Consider the following 7,659-nt stretch of genomic DNA (forward strand, 5'->3'; position numbering starts at 1 on the left):
AGGAAAGAAGAATTATGATTGTTGTAAAAGGCTATTAGCATCTCCTATTGTTGAGGATTCATATCAACATCATGTGATCATATATGCATAGCACTAACACAAAAGAGTGCTAAAAAGGAAAAGGTTGAAAATCTTAGTAGGAGCGGAGCCATAGGAAACCTATCGCGGGTCGTTGTATTGCAGTCATGTTTATTGAAGGCCCGTTGCTTTGGACCACCCCATCGTTAAGGAGTTTGTTGTGTGGAGGCACTACTGCTTGGAGGTTTGGAGGCCGCATTTCGTTGCTGCACTCGTGGGAAGGCTCGTTTGGCCGAGGCTTTGGTTGTGGTGGCCGTTGAAGCTTTGTTTGGAGTGGGCGATGTAGAAGGCGGTTGTTTTGCTGTGAACGGCATCGAGGAGGCATATGGGAGAAATTTAGGGAGTTGTTGTTGAAAGTCGGCCATCGTTGGAGATATGTTGATGCTGCAATTCTAATTATGGCAAGGATGTTGGGAGACAAGAAGATGAACCTCATTGGAGTTCAAGGCTGTTGATGCAGTTCATTTGCATGCAGATTGCTTTGTGAGATGCTTGAGCTGTTGGTCGCCTTAGGAGTTGGGGAGGGGCTGATGGGAGCTTCTAGCATTGGATGTGATGATGGGGCATGAAGGAGGCGAGTAGCTAGTCGGGTCGAGACAAGGCCGCTGAGCTAGTTTGTTTATGGGATTGAAGTTTGCTGTTGTGAGGAGTCTTTGATGAGCCAGTTGGATGCTAGAATTGGCTGCAACATGAGCTTTGTAGAAGCCGAGTTGTTCCTTAGGGAGCTATAGGAGGAGGTCACCAAAGTCCTCTCACTACTTGGACAAAAGACCTTACAAAGAAGGGTTTGGGACCAAGAACATGCCCACTAAACCTTACACTAAACCTTACAGAGAACTCTCTAGCTCGAAACACCCTACAAAAACTCAAAAATTTGAGTACAAAAACCTTCGAATCCCTCAAACAACAGTAAGAAGGATGAATGCTAAAATGAGCATAAGTCTATCTCCATAGCTCAAAAAAGAAGTTGTGAAGATGCCTCAAGGAGAGGGCTTGTGCCTTGACAGAAGCAAGGGCTTTCACTCTCTCTGACGAAAAAATATCTCAATGGAAGATGCCTCACATAAGGAGGGCTTGACACTCACGAAGGGAGTGGGAGCACCATTAGCTGTGATACCATGATAGCAGAAGTGAGAGAGGGAGAGAGAGAGGAGTGCACACGATATAGATACTTGTACACTAAGTGTATTGAACATGAACATGAAGATATACATGTGAATCCCTTAGGGTTAGGATTAGGGTCTGCCTCTATGCCCTATGTAGATGGTGCAATTTACACCATCCTTGACACCTTTGCATTTGAGAGAGTTTTTCACGTGTTCATGGGAGTTTGTCAAGAGTGAGAGAATTTTTGTTGAGAAATAGAGTGTGAGGAAGAGGTTTTGAATATGTCATTTCTTCTCTGACAGAGAGAGAGAGACAGTCCCTCTTCGAGAGAGAATCAGCTATTCTCTTCAAAGCCCTTTTTTTGAGAGGCTTAGTGTCTTTTCAAAGACCTCCATCTACTTCTAGATCTACCTCAACAAGCTGACTAGATGGCTTCAATAGCCCATACACAAGCTCAAAGCATTGAGCAATTGATTCAAATGATCAACTATAGATCCACCTTCTGACATCTTCAGATTGAATAGACACTTCATAAGAAATACCTTGTTAGAAGCTAATGGTTTTGATACAATGTATCTAGCACACACATCAAGTCCTTTGTTGTCCTCTATTCAAGAACATTGAAAGCCACCGATTCTTCCAAACACAGTCACATCATTTCTAGCACCTTTCCATCAAGAACTTGCTGGTTTTTAGATGACATACTCATAGGCTTCTTTTCTATTCCACCTAATGGCAAGAAAATGTCTTGGTATAGCGCCAATCTTCATCATCCAATGTTGGTAGTTCTTACCATTGAGCTTCTTCATTTTTTACTTGCCTTCTTCCATAACTGCTCCCACTCAAACCATGAACCTCCTTCCAAACGAGTCAACGGACGTTGCTCAAACAAATGCTTTGATACCACTTGTTAAGACCAATGGGACAACCATTAGGGGAGAAATGGGGTCTCAAAAGGGCCCCATAAGAAATGGAATAAGAAATGGATTAGTCCTAATGAAAGGGCCATAGTAGGGCCCAAAAGGTCCTAACCCCTCTCCACCTAGGTGGGTTAAGCTCACAAGTGATCCCACCTCTTGCACCTCTTACACAACTCTTACTCCTAGGTTGGAGCCAGCAAATTCAAAATTCAAATTCAAATTTTGAATTCCCTTCCTCCTCCTCTCTCCTCCCTCCCTCCCTCCCCCTCCTCCCTCCCTCCTCCCCCTTCCCTCCTCCTCCTCTTCCTCACCTTGCTGAACTCGAGAGCCTCGAACGAATATCCTCTCTCTCAAGAACTCACGAATAAGAAACAAAAGTCCACCAAAAAGGCTCATAGAACCTCACCTATCTTTGCATGGCCTCAGACTCCACAATTACTTCATTCAACACAATCAATTGCAATTGCTCGAGATTTCTAATTTGGAGTAGTTTGTAATAATTATCACGAAGGAGAATAGAACCTAAGCACAGTCTGCTTACAAATCGAGGAGAAGAAGAAACGCGAATCAACTACGAATTCTTCATTCGGTGCAATCATTATGACAAAAAAAAGCAAAGTTCCTGACAACATATAAATCCTCTCATAAAGGAAAAAAGTATTTGCAATAATGCATCTTGCATTACTACAGGATTGTCACATGGAACATCTTGGGATTTGGCTTAATAAAGAAAAGTCTCGGGGGGTTCACCTCATAAAATTTTAGTATACCATGTGCATTCAAAAGGAGGGATATTTCAATGAAACTTTTGGAAAAAATTTAACAGATTTACAATAACAAGAGGGGTTTTTAAATTCAACTTTAGAAAAAAAACAATTAGTTCATAACTAAAGAGGGGTATCTTTATTGAGATTTTTTTTTAAGGTGAGGGGTTTTTTAAATACCTTTTGAACGCACATGATACCTAGGGTTTCTTAGTAGTGCACCCCTTAAGAGCAAGGTATGGAGTAAAGTTTAGCATTCATGGAAACATAGGAAGGCCTAAAAAAAGAGCTCCAATGGTCTCGGTAACATCAATGTTTAGAGACTACATTCGTTAAAATGCTTTACTCACCCCATCTATCTAAAATGCATCTTCTGATAGGTTTGACAAAAAAAGAAATATTTAAGTCTATTAGAGAAACAGAGAGGCAAAGAGGGCATGCTCGGACATATTTTCACAATTTGTATACTCTGTGGAAGAAGAGATTCGGATATGTAAAATTGCAAAGAGCAAAAAATGTCATTAAAGAGCAATGACTGTGATGATCTAACGCGAGCACTTGAGAGTGCAATGTCTCTGGAACAAAGAGCATACAAAAAAAAGAGAGAATTTCATCATGGACATGTTCGACATTCTAGAATAAGATATGCATTTTGGAAGAAGCAAGCTATTTATCATCCAAATGAGTACATATGCGTTATTATAGATGATATGGATCAAAATACAACAACATTACCTAGATTCATTAACACTCCACCTAAGCTACAAGGAAAGTACTTTTTCAAGACACATTTCTGTGGAGTGTTAGTGCATGGATAGAAGTTTTTGTAGACATATGGATTGATTCCTTGCATCTATATGATAGTAGCAATCAAGTTGTGACATCCTTATGAAGGCAATTCACAGTGTACATGCAGATAAAGGTCACCTACCAACAAATTTGAGAATATAGTCAGACAATTGTGGACTAGTGAATAAGAATGTACTCTTCTTTGTAATTTTCTCAATGCTAATTGCTCATTGAATCTTCAATGATATTGAAGTTGGGTTTTTGTTGGTTGGGCACAAACATGAGGATATCAATCAGGTATTTAGCACAATCTCAAGAGAGCTAAAACCCAAGGACATGGAGACGATGGATGACTTGATAAGAAAATGTGGGAGGCAAGTTGGTAGTTGCAAGAAGGAAGGTACAGTATGCTCCATGATTGAAAGGATGTATGATTAGAAAAGCTTTATTCTATCTTTCATAAAAAAAGGTGGTGATGCCTTGACAGGTCATAGCACTCCACACTACTTTCACTTTTCCTTAAAGGATGAAAAATCAGTGATGATGGAGTGGCAACACTATTCTCTTGATAAACATGGGAACCTGAAAAACCTTATAGTCTCTTAACTTCAATTCCAAGCAAAGAAATTCATCCAACATAGTCTCCTATAAAAGAATTCAGCAAGAAATCCAAAGGTGAAATAGAAGGCTTAAAAGCTTTTATTACATACAAAGAGGAAATGCTGAAGAGATTTCCTGATTGGAGGAATACACTGTTGTTGTAATTAGGAAGACCTACCAATTGATAACCTTACCTTGAGAAAATGCGAGAAAGAGAGAACAGCCTTTATTTTGGCGAAATGTTGGTAACGACTTGCACCAAGCTTGTGGTCTCTTTGAAAATGAGTTTGAATTGCTACTGCCATGTCCATATTGTGAACCGAAGTAGAAAGAGTTTATGCCACAAATAGACATAGGCATCCATTGTTTTGTTGCCGTTCTACCATCGGATGATGAACATGAGAACGTGAACTTTTGGGTTGCAAAAGAGGTGGACGTGAGCATGGATGACTAGGGGAGAGCTACAACATTTACAACGGTATGGTATGAGCCACGGGATAGGAAGGAGAACCAAGATAACAATATATTATATACTACCTGTTAAAAAAGGAATGAGTCCCAAACCATGAAACAGTTTCAAAGCTTTCCACAGTGATAGTATTAGGATCTTGGAAATCAAGGATGAAAGAAACAAAGAAGCACATGGGGTATGATGATGAAGAAAAAATAAAAATACCACAACCAATCATTTCCAACATTACAGAGTTCTTAAAAATGCTTGCTAAGGAGGAAGTAGAAGGAGATAGCACAAATGAAGAATGCCCATGGTAACACCATTCAAGCATCAATAAAGACTAAAGGTGAGGATGGTCAGATGAGAGTGAATGAAGGTGGCACCCGAGCGACAAGTGATGATGAATTGGACATTCAAATAAGAAAATGTTAGGATTGCCCATTTGTGCTTAACTCATTGGGAAGGAAGAATTAAATTATTGAAAAGGCTGTGACAAACTTCTTTGTACAAACACTCATCCAGACCAATATTTCTTGTAAACTTATGATAATCTAAAACAACAAGCATAGCTATATCTATATTTTAGGGTATAAAAGAGTCTTCCATGTCTGTTGTCTATATAAACCTTTTAATTTCTTAAATCTTCAAGAGTGTTATAGTTTTCTCCTAGTTTTTTGCATTGAATTTTAGGTGTATTTGCATGGATTAAACTAATTTAATAATCATTTATATGGTATTAAGTGGTTTTTCATGGATTTAAAATAATAACCCAAGTAATTTTTTAAACATGAATAGGATTCTTAAAAATAATAAATACAAAATTAGGATTTAATAGTAGTTTTTGCATTATTAGTGCAACATTATAGAGAGATATTGTGAAATTTATTATGTGAAAATGTCAATGTGAGAAAGTGAACTCTGATTCTTGAATGACATTTTCATAAAGTCAACTTTCCATTTGGATCCCTCACCCATTTACAATTTCTTCTTGTAGATTCCTTTCCCCATCAATCACATAAGCATGTATGTCACCATCCATGTCCTTGGCTACTCTTGACATGTGTCCCATCAAAAGATGATCAAGAGCCTTAAAATATTAAGAGAGTCAAGGGTATCCCCACATGGAGCCCATAGGGACCCTCTCTTTTTCAAATGACCATCCTCCTTCTTCCACATAGGAATTCTAGAAGGATTCCTCTTGACTCCACACTCTCCCATACTCCTCCACATGCCTTCCACATGTTTGGCATGTGAACTCTCTTACATTATTGAAAACATGGACATGAGACCCACCTCTTTATATGACTCTCTCTTCCTATTTTCTAAAAAATGCCATTATGTGCCATATATAAATAACTCTCACCTCAGACCAAAGTATTTATCATTCATACACATGGTATTTACAATGATCCCTTCCACTCATCCTCTTGATCCCATACTATATCTTTGAAAATGGAAATAAGTGAGAGACACTATGCTATCACTTGATACTCACACTCTTATCATACATAATACATTTAAACATTTGTAGGTTCTTATGATATCCTTTAGCCCTTGTATCTTGAAATTAGCATGAATTACAACATTGAACAAACAATCATAATAACGTTCGAGTTTGGTGTTCTATATGATATTAGTTCCCCTGAAAACTCATGCTACTCCATAATATCCTACTCCATAATGTAAAGAGCATGGTTGAGTTTGGAACTTGTTCGACATGTGCAAAGGATCAAATTTTACCTCTTGTCAGCATTCACTTGTCATTTGTGCCTTCTTCCACGTCATTTCTAGCCCCTCTATTTTTTGCCCATTGTTGCTCGTCTCTAGTGGCACACTGGTCAGACCTGTGTGTGTTGTGCCCCACATGTGCCCTTGGCCATTGGACTCGTAATTCAGTCTCTTCCTCCATACAAAGTGCCACGTGTGAGTTTGCTCTTCCGAACCTCCTCTGAACCTCTGGCCTCCTCTTCCCAAACCTCTACATACCTACCACGTTGGCTCGATGTCCATATGGCAGCCTCTCGTGAAGCTCTCCCTCCTTAAGATATATGTATATATATATATATATACATACATACATACATACATACATACATACATACATACACACACACACACACACACGTCTCTCTCTCTCTCTCTCTCTCTCTCTCTCTCTCCCCTTAGCAACATCAGTATTATCCCTTTGGATGGAGACTACCATCAATGAATTTGGTGTACTTGGTAGGGCAAGGTCTTGTTTCCAAAATAGAGATTGTCTTTTGAAATATTCTATATATATAATATTATATAATATATAATATATTACATTTTATATAATATAATATATAGGTAATATATAATATATTCTCTCTCTCTCTCTCTCTCTCTCTCTCTCTCTCTGTGTTCCCCCCTCTCTCTCTCTCTTTCCTTTCTCTGGGCACCTTCTTTTCACATAGCTTCCATCCTCTTGATCCCCATTCTTGTGCCGTTGCCAAGCTATTGCAAGGCTTCAAGGGAACTACATAAGTTGGATCATTGGTTGGGCCCCTTTCTAGTGCATCAGTGCATACAACTCCAAATTCCAAAGCGATCATACCCTCTTCTTGCTCGGCATATCCCAAGAATATTGGTAGCCCATGAACCCACATCATGATGAGGCATAACCCCTATTCCTTGTGGGCATAAACCAAGATCATGGTAGTCCAAGAAACCACATCATCATGAGGGAACTCATCAAAAACATGATGTGCATCCTCTATGCTTCCACATTTCACATATTATCCACCAAAGTGGTCCCTACAAATGAATGTGACTCCAAAGCCACTTATTAGTAATTTGGTACCTACAACTCCAAAGGCCACACACCATCGTCCTTCTGGGGTATACACCATATCACAATGCACCATGGCATCAAAGACATGTTGTGCATCCTCCATGCTCCCACATTTTGCATACATGCCCAATA

The sequence above is a fragment of the Dipteris shenzhenensis genome, chromosome 32, assembly GCF_047967505.1.
Source record: "Dipteris shenzhenensis isolate YYH24624 ecotype China chromosome 32, Dip_SZ_1.0, whole genome shotgun sequence".
Classification (NCBI taxonomy): Eukaryota; Viridiplantae; Streptophyta; class Polypodiopsida; order Gleicheniales; family Dipteridaceae; genus Dipteris; species Dipteris shenzhenensis.